Genomic DNA, 10,312 nt, shown 5'->3' with positions numbered 1-10,312 from the left:
TGTTTTATGTAGAAATGTATTATTAAGTATTTTTAACTTTTGCACAATAAATTACATACTTGTTTTTATTATGTATACGCTGTGGTTTTGAAATGTTCTAAAAATAGCAAATGATTGCAATATACTCTAATCGAAGAGTTTGGTAATCTTCTAGATTTATTTATAGAAAACGCTCAAAGAGGCAGTCTAATTAGCAACAAATTTTAATTTATAGATTGCAGTGTTATAAATAATAAATATACAGCGCTAAGCAGCTAACATGTTAACGGACTCTCATTTAAATTTTTAGTACACATGCTATTTATTTTAGAGCAGTCCGCTGTTGGTTGTAATATCCACTAAGCTGTTCGAGCACTGGCTCATTTTTAGAACATTAGCTCGCTCAACATTTAGAACATGTGCGCCAACTTTAGAGCAGCTGTTTAAATTCAAATTCACTGCAAAGTAGTTGTTAAATAAAATCAAATAAATACGCGTCAGTTTTAGTCAAATGTACGTATTTCCTATGAACTGCTGACCAATCTGCTCAGCATGTTACTGTAAAATTAAATACAAAAGGAAAAAAACGAAAACTTTCGCATAAAAGATGCAACAGCAATTTGTAACTAGCAAATGCTTAGTTGTATGTTTGCTTTTATTTTTTATTCTGCTACATGCTAGCAAATTGTTTACTAGCCGAAAGTTGTTTTGGCTTTTTAATTATGGCAAACTTTGCATGTGGCTGGCAACTGACTTTCGCCTATTCATGCACATAAAGGTGCAAATACAATGTCCAAGGAAAAGTATTTGAAACGCATGCAGCTGTGTGAGTTAGTGTGTTATGTGTGTGTGTGTGTGTGTGTTATATTGGCAGCTAAATGGCAATGCGCTGACAAAATTTATGTAAAAGCGATTTTTAATTTCAGATAAAACTTGCCTTTGACTGTTGATTACATTCTACGGCGACAGCGCTTGAGCAGGTAGAAAATAAGGAAAAGAAATGATAGATGCATTGAGTGGGGGCTGCTTGCTTTAATAAATTTATGCACTTGCAACAAAATGTCAGAGCAATTAGTTAGGCTCCATGGCGTGCGAAGCGGCAACGAGTTGATTTAAATTTAAATGTTGTTAAGCTGTAGTGCTTGGGAAAGCGAGCTGTTGTACTTGGAGAGCGCGTTGGCAACGACACCTGGCGATTAATTAAAATAACTGTTTATCAACACGAATTAATCATGTTTAAACATGCCCAAAAGCTCGTGCGCGACCGCATACAATAAATGGCGTGCAAAGGTTGCTTTGGTTTGGTTGCTTTGGTCAGTTAACCTTTTTTTTTTTTAAATACACGCATATTGCGAATTAAGTGAGTCTAAAAACAGCTTTGCTGCATATTAATTTGAAGTTTTGCAGGCGCTTGTGTATTTGGAAACGTTCTGACTTTTCGTTAGCCAAAAACTTACACACACTTAATATTGCCCCGCGGCCTTAAGTTTATCTCAGAATTAAACGTAAAGCGCGTGTGTGTATAATTGAGCGTATACTTAATATGGAATTGGGGCAACGTTATGGGCGCGCACATTACGCATATCACGCTCACTCTTGAAATGACAGCTCTGATTGCAGCCATTGCCGCCGGGCACTTTGTAGCTGCTCAATCGTTTTCTAAACATTTAGTCACGCGGCTGCCATTTAATGGCAGCGCAATGGACGTTGACGCTGCCAGCTGCTGGCTGCTGCTGCTGTTGTTGCATGCAAAATAAAAAGTTCAGTGCCACACGCAGTAATTGTCAGCTCAATGGACATGTAGAAAAAGCTAGAGAGCTACTGGCGCGTGTCATGGCATTGAAGGCAGCCTTTGAGTGGCCAATTTATAAGGCTTTAATACTTGGAATTTAAATATAAATCGCTTGCAGTTAAAACTTCATTACATATGTTGCTGCTCATCAATAAATTGTGTGGCAGGCTAAAGATAATGCATTGTTGTTGCCACCTGTTTGTAGGCAATATAAATCGGCTTATTGGCCAATAAACGTTAACAGCCATGCCGACTGCCTGTCCGAGTGGCCAATGGCAACAGTTAAGATACGGCTCGTATCATCAATTGCCTTGATAGCTTAACCATGGCCATGTAGCTGGGTTTGTTTGCGTTGCCGACTGTTAATTAGCGCTGCTTGTAGCTTGCCCAGTTTATCTGCTCCAGCATGACAATTGGCCAGTGTGAGATTTATGGCCAAATTGGCTTTGATAAGTTGTCAAGGGACAGTCAAAGCAACAGCATTGAGATGTTTGCCATACCTAACGCTGCCTCGTAGCAACTAAATTGTGTGCTGCATGTGCTGGGAAAACGTCTTCCAACTCCTTTTGCACACAAAATTCAATTACCTGCGCTGGTTATAGCAAGTCCTACTCTTGCCAATGTACATAGTTATACTATAAACATACATTTGTTGTGTGTATGTGTGAGCATTTATGTTGCAAATGTGCAGCAAACGCTTTTAAATTGCATTCGGGCAAATATTGCGACAACTTTGAAGCAGTTGATGTAGCTGCTTAGAATTTGAATTGAATTTAGTAAGACGAATTTGTGTTGCATGAGAGATTATGATCATTATTTATTATATTTGTTATTTGTAAACAGCCTAAGTAAATATATAGTAAAGCTAATAAATAATATGAATAACTTTAGAATACTTTAATTTTTATTTTAGATTTTAATACATACATATTTTGGTAAATAGTTGGATTGAATAGTACAATGACTTTTAGCTTAAAAGCAAAGCATGCCTTATATTTCATTGAGTGGGTTAATTATATTAAAAAATAAACAGTCAAAGAATTAAACACATAATTACACTGATTTTCAATTCAATTTATGCACAATAAGCTATAAATGTTGCCTTTGCCACATTCGAAACACAACAACATTGAGCTAGTCAAAGCAAAGCATTGCTGCAACTACTATAATAGCTTTTAAAATAAACTACTAAGGGGAGCAAAACTACTCCCAATGCGTTTTAGAGCCATTTGCCAGCAGTTAAGTCCCTTTGCATGAGCTGCAGAAAGCGAGAAGCTGCAACGACTTAAGACGCTTGGACATTTCACAACAATAGCCAAGTACGGTTGGCAACATCACGTTCAACAGACACATGTGTGTGTGTGTGTTGCCACAGCTGTGTATGTATGTGTGCATAATTGAAATTCCTACGCTACTTGCTACAGCAAATCAAATGCTGTTTTTGCAACAAACTTGTTGTTTTCTTTAAGAGTTCTTCTTTTATTAGCGTGTGCGCCATTGAAAAAGCGTATTTAACGTTTTCCAAACGCCATCCACAAAGGGAAATCACGACGCCTGCGCGGTTTGCACTGTGGAACGTAAACAGTTTGGCTTGATTCTTAAGCATAGCGCTGCTGCAGTTTGGTTTCAGTTCGAAGTTGGCTGGCGTAATAGACACTGGCCAAGCGGCTAGCGGCAAATTGTGCGCTGAGCGTGTGAAACAAATGTTAACGGCATTTTGAATAATTGAAAAGCGTGTGCATAAACTAAAACTGCACTGTGTGTTTCAGCCAAATTGATTGCGCATGCAAGCCTCAAAAAGAAAAGTTAAAAAAGAAAATAGAATAAAAAATTTTGTTGCATGCTCTTAGGCAAAAGCATTCTTGATTGATATTCATTGTGTAACTGTGTGTGTGTGTGTGTTGCTACGAAATTGATTAAAGCGCGCGCGTGCATAGTTCTGTGTCTAGTTCAATTAGTTAAAAAGAATGTGCCAAGCCCAGCATTTTTGGTAAGTTCAGTGAGCGCTAAGCTTGAATAAATATATTGTATTTATTGATGTCAAACGGGGGGCTAAGTGCCCACATACTACATAAGCCAGACAAACGACGGCTCGTAAACGCACACACATCAATTGCCAGTATTGTGCATCACTGGCAGTTGACTTTTAAGTGGCACTGTAGACACATGTTTATAGCTGCCACGCAGCTAAAGCTCTGCTGCGTCTATATAGAAATCACTTTGGCAAATTTGTAGCCACAGCATTCAATTTGCCATCCTTTCTGTGGCTGTCATGCCGTCTGTTTAATTTTACAATTCATTTCATGTCTGACTCGGCGCTTACTCAGGCACAATTCTCTGTTGTCAAGCTGTTTGATTTTGATGTATTAACTGTTTGCATTGTGTGAATTTACAAAAAAATATATATATACTTATATTTGTTGGCGTTTCTTAGCTTCAGCTGCAAACTGCAAGCCATATAGAGTATTAAATGCTTGGCTTCTGAAATGAAAACATAGCAAATAGATCGATTTTCCTTAACAAATATTAAACCAAACTTGTTGGTCTGCGGCATTGTCGATCTAAAGTTGTCTAAATAATAATGATTTTTTATTTATTTGATTAATGGTTTGATTTATTGCTTATCTTTAGACAATAAAGCGAAGCAAGCAAGCTTTTTATGAAATTCAATAATCTGTTTGAGTAAATTAATTACAAGCAAATAAAATATTATTTGAATGAACAAGTTGTAAATCGTTTAGAGCTGCCCAAGATTCGCTATTGCTCGCCCATCAATGTTAGCTTAGCTAGACAGACCCTCATTAGGCTCATATTTCAATTCTACATTATTTAAAATGAATTTTTATATTTGAATACAATTAAAATGAAATTAGCCTATTAATTTGCCTGTTTATTTGTTAGCTGATTGCGCATAAAGTCAAAACATTTAAATGGTTTTATTTTAAAAAAGGTTTAGGCCATTGTGTTACTGCTAATTGCTACGCTAATTGATAAGCACAGCAGCTAGTCTATAATTTTGATAAATTAGTCAACAATAATTTGATAGAATGCTGAGCTGCAACAAACAAAAATAATGTACAGCAAATGGCATATTAATTTCCATTATTAGCATTGGCCCGGAAAATTGCATTTAGCCGCCAGTCTCTGAGCTTTTAACACATTCAACATTAAATTATATACCAAACAAGCTGGCCAACTGTGTGTTGTTTCATTAGCCAGTTTAGCCTGTTGTTCAGTTAGGCCTAATTGAGCTTTCGAGCCTTGTTGCACGCCAGTCTATAAACTTACAGCTAAGGCATAAGCCAATGTGAAGTACTAAACATACTTCAAACAATTTGCTTACCTACCAGAAAAAAAAATACTGTATGTGTGTTTGTGTGTGTGTGTTTGTTAGAAAGACTAAAATCCCAGAAATTGTTGGGCTGCAGTTCGCGCCGCAACGCCTTTTGGTGCTGGTGCTGGTTCTGGTGCTGGGGCGGATTTTTCTGGCTTTACTTTTGCTGACTGCTATTTTATGGTAGCCATTAAAGGAAATTGAATATAATTTTGTTTGCTAAGCTCTTCCATAAACTTACCAAAAGGCTACCCAAGTGCCTTGGCATTTCGCTATATGTATATGATTTCTGTTAGTCGCGCGTTCGCGTTGCTTCTTTATTTTTGCTCTTCATATTTTATTAAGTTTTGCGTCATAAAAAGGTCGAACAGCCTACTAAGAGGCAGCGTGGCCTTAGTTTTAATGCAACTGCTGGCAGTTCATAAATATGATTGAGAAATTTACAAGCCAAGCGAAGCTTGCGGCTGCAGCAGCTCAACTGACTGATAAATCTTTAAGACAAATACTGCTGCTGCTGCCTAGACCGCTCAGATTTATGGCTATGTCGCAATGTTTGTAGACAATATGGTCCGGCATTATTTTATCTATAGCAGCAACGTGGTAGGTAGGATAGGGCATTTTATTTTTAGCTAAGCCCTATGGCTTTTGCTCCACTTGCTAACCAATTTCATTATTTATTTAAGTTTGCCAGAGCCAAAAAACTTGCATATTGGCACTTTGCCTCTGCTTGTTCTTGTGGCCGGCAGCAGCGTAGCGGGGCGAGAGCAGTCTGCAGAAATAATAAATTGTTTATATTTGTTTTAGTTTTTGTTTGTGAAACGGACTGTCGCCGCAGCTTTTGGGGTTCTCTGTCAATTTGCAGACGTTATCCCTTTAGCTGAGGCAATCAAATGGAAAACACACACATACACACACATATTGTTTTTGTAACATACGAATTTTGATAAATGTAAACTTGCCACAGCCTACAAACACATTTCTAAAATTATAAAGTCAATAAATAACTATATTTAGTTTTTATAATTATGCATTTGCTTTATAAAATTTGCAGCACTTAAAGAATTTAGCAGCTTATGGTACTGTCGTGTCCTGTCATCCTAATGTACCGTTAGCTAAATCGCATTGAGTGTGACGTGGCTTAAGCAAATGATTGTGTTGAAATTTTCTTTGGGTTTTCATTTACCTAAGCAGCTGCTTTCACCTCGCCGTTTCATTTGTATAGATGTTAAACAAATCCATCAATCAATAGCCATGATAATGTACAAAGACATTGTTTGTTATAGAGAGAGAGAGAGAGAGAGCTTTGCTTTTGTGGTTTATGTGCTTCTTCTCAAGCTCAAGCTTCTAATGATTCGAGTGACGTCTGTGCAAGGTCAAAGGTGGCCTGCTAACAAAATAAATACAGCTTGCCATGGCATCTAATTTTCAAGTTTTTATAATAAAACATCATTACTCTTTGTCAATAATAAATTTATTAGTAGCGCGCTTGTTTGCATTGTTCAGCGAGAGTTTGAAACTTGTAATTATTGCAGGTATTTTCATTTTCATCTTAGACTCAAAAGTTTTGCTTGCTGACCAAAGTTATAAATATATATATAAATCTTCCAAATTTTTATTTGTATTTTAATTCAATGTTGTTACCAAATTCTTGCAATATTTTAAACAAATATATAACTTTTCACATACCGCGTTGAATATGTTAGAAAAAAAGCACAGCGCAAAATTTGTATGCAGCAAACTTTTTAATTAAAAAGCATTTAAATTAAATTTTTAATTCCAAACTCAAACTGGATGTGTTTTGCTATCTCTAGCTCTTTCAGTCATTGAGCTCTTGTTGCTGTTTGATAGAAACACTTTACAGTCTTAGCTTGCGATTGATAAATCAACTACAACTTATGCAAACTCTTATGGCTTTAGTACTTTGCTTAGCACATGGAGATTACAACTAATAAACATTTGCAGCTTTAGGCACGCTTGAATGTTAATGCTGATAGTTGTAACTTTTTGACTCGAGACGACAGTTTTTAGAATTCCTGCCACCCCTCTTGCCGCTGCTGCTGACGTGTAATGTGGCAGAAATTATGCTTAAGGCCAAAACCAACAAGCATAACACAAACACAGAGACAGCAACGGAGATGGAGACAGACACAGAGACAGAGGCAAGAGAAATCTTCTGCGCTGCTTGTTGCCTGTTTATAACTGGGCATAGTTAGGCGCACTTTGCGTCCCCTTTTTATGCCAACAAGCAGTTGTATTTTGTGAGCTGGGGCTAAGAGTTAATGTAGAATGGCAGTCTGCACTGGCGATAAATTCAGAAAAAACTCAACTTGTCTGGAACTTTGGCTATTTAGATTGAAAGATTTCAGCTTGCTAGTTGAGTTATTTGCAGCAGAGCTATTATGGCTTATGGGGAAAAAGGGTAATAAGCTGCTGGCCATTTGCTAGTTGAATTAGTGTCAAGTTTACAGTAAATAGCATTTCAAAATGCGTTCTCAAGCCCGAGGCTACGCATGCTTGATAACACTGCGTATACATAATTTGATTGGACATTCCAATTAAGCAGCTGCAGTTGAAACCAGCTTAACTTTTTGTCTGTGTCTGTGTGTGTTTTGTTGAGTTTTTGCCCAGCTGAATATTTAAGCCAAATACACGTGTTGAACAAGTTCATGAACTTCAACTTCAAACTCTAACTCAAAGTTTTTCTCTCTTGTTTTCCCGACAGCTGCAGCTGCGCTTTTTCCTTTCTGTCCATGCTGTCTGTCTGTCTTTTTGATATTTTTTTGCTGTTGCAGGCTGCTGGCAGCAAATCAGCACGACATTCGGAGACATTTCTTTTACTAGAGTCCTTTTTTCCTACTGACTGAGTGTCTGTCTGCCTGCCTGCCTGGCTGGCTGCTTGAGCGACTGCCTCTTTGCCTGCCTGGCTGTCTGTCTGTCTTGGTAGCGCTTGTCTGTTTGTGGCTGTTGCACAGCTTGTCAGCTGCCACATCAAGCAGCACGGTGGGCGTTGAGCTTATTAAAAGCAAACAGCTTAAGTGCATGTTGATAGCGCGTGTGTTATAATGTGAATTAATTTTATATTTACATGCAGCGATATTTACGCAAGTGTGGGAAGTGAAGAAATCCAAAGTGTTTATTCTAGCTTAAATATTCAAAATTATAAGAGTGTTAATAGCAATAAACCAATTAAAACATTTGCTGGCTTTAGCCAGCACTCAAGTTGCACTTAATAGAGAAATAATTATTAATTTAATTTAAGCAATTTTGGGAATAATAAATTTGCTTAGATTTTAATTTGATAGTTGCAGTTGCAGCTGACAGCGCATCAGCAACTATCTTTTAATTGAATTAAATTGTGAGCTGTTGTGCTTTTTGGTCCACTGTGCACCTGTCTGCAAGTGCGACGCTGTCAGCTTTTGCAGCACTTCTTGTTTCATTGTTTAACTTAACAGTTGACCTCTGCCCTCGCTCTAGCGCTTGCCTAATGTCAGTTTGGTTTCTTGGCACGACGAAGCTTGCAAAAAACTTATCATAAAACTTTTGCCAAAAGTTGTCAAGCAGTGCTCTCGTTGTTTGGGCCTGTTCGTCATTTGCAGCCCCCGCAGTTCAACCCAAAATACAATTATATATGAATTTAAAAAGCAAAGCATAAGCAAAAAGCAAATGAGCGTCATTTGCACTTGGCTGCTATTTTTTTTTGCACTTTAATTGGCACGACTATAAAAATAGTCAATGGATTCGCACAATAATCGATAGCTGAAGTGCGATGTGTTCTCTGGTCTGGCCCACTTGAGGCCAACAATAATAAGCGCTCGAGTGTGGCAATCTACACAAATACAGACAGATAGACACACACACGTATACGCTTTATGCTTGTTTTATTTGAGTACTTTGTCTTTGTCTGTCTGCTATTGACAGACAGTCATAAATATGAAACACAGAGCGACGACGACACAAACACGCAAAAACAACTATTTGTACATATGCCAGGACGATGACGATGACGAGGACGACGACGGCGACAACTTCAACCATCGACATAACAAACTGCACAAGTTGCTGGTGCTGGTGCTTGTGCTTTTATTTTTATTCGCTTTGTTGTGTGCAGCTCGTCAAGGCAACATTTGTTTTCCATAACATATTTCGACTCTCGAGAGTGCTTGCTCTTAAATGTAATTAATTAATTAAAATTTATATTTAGTTTGCAAGCTCTGCTAGCAGTTGGAGCTTAACTTATTGGCAGCGTTTATTGCCTGTCATGCGGCTTTTATTATAATTTACTTATGTTTAGCCACAACGCATTATTGAATAGATTATTTATGGTCCTGTAATAATGGACAAAATCACAGCGCAACACACAAACAATGGCTAGGACTTTGGATATATAGATACATATTGGGCGGCGGCGGCATATTTGTATGCAGCTGCATACTAAACATAAATCAGTCGCTGTGGCCGGCCAGCAAAGAGAAAATGACAGCACAGGTACGCGTCGTTTACCTTTCACGCACATTTCCCCAAAGTAATCAACGCAGTCGCCACAGACGCGGGGGCGCACTTGGGTAACTTGGGATCTGGTTTGGGGGCCAGCAGGATGCGTGGGACATTTAGGAGTCAGTCATCGGCTGTCGGATGTGAGCCATTTGCTATTTTTTGGCTTGAGTGCTGCTGCTGCCCTGCACAACCCACAACATTAATGGCGCCTGCTGTTTGTGTGTGTGTGTGTGTGTGTGTGGGTGAGGGGTCGCCTTGCCCACATTAACTTTTGGCCTTTTGTCGAGTCAAACGCTTTGTTTGCCAGGCGCTGGGGCTACGCTGTCTTTAGTCAACAACTTTGACTAGACGCAGGTGCCGTTACTTTCTATTGTTTGTATTTTTCTTGGCTAGCAAATTTAAATTATTTAAATAAATTAGCGCGCTGCGCACACATATTGTTGGTAATTCCTTTTAAATGACATTTACGAATTTGTTTCTTTATTTCGCAAATGGCTAACGCGGGATGCATTCCATTTTCGTTGTTGTAAAAATTTACTGCAGAAAGTTTATGCCCGAGAGCGATTACCATATAAAAGGTTGCTATTATTTTAAGCTTATTTCGGCGCAGCGCAAAGGTGTCACAAAAGCAAATTATATATAAATTAACATAAACAATTCGAAAGCGACATAACAATATAAAACAGCTTACATAGCTTGTTTTTATAGCTGCA

The 10,312-nt window shown here is 38.1% G+C and overlaps 1 protein-coding gene across 1 annotated transcript in view; it reads left to right on the top strand.

The window, feature by feature from the left end:
• Positions 1 to 3,420: 3,420 nt before the first annotated feature.
• LOC108594633 overlaps positions 3,421 to 10,312 on the top strand; it is a 36,771-nt gene continuing 29,879 nt past the window's right edge. Inside the window, exon 1 of the mRNA XM_033295063.1 lies at positions 3,421 to 3,761. The gene's annotated coding sequence lies outside the window, so the exon portion shown is untranslated. The remainder of the gene's footprint in view (positions 3,762 to 10,312) is intronic.

Source organism: Drosophila busckii, chromosome 2R (assembly GCF_011750605.1).
Source record: "Drosophila busckii strain San Diego stock center, stock number 13000-0081.31 chromosome 2R, ASM1175060v1, whole genome shotgun sequence".
Taxonomy (NCBI): Eukaryota; Metazoa; Arthropoda; class Insecta; order Diptera; family Drosophilidae; genus Drosophila; species Drosophila busckii.
Note: the sequence above shows the minus strand (reverse complement) of the source record. Positions and strands in the feature narration are given on the sequence as shown.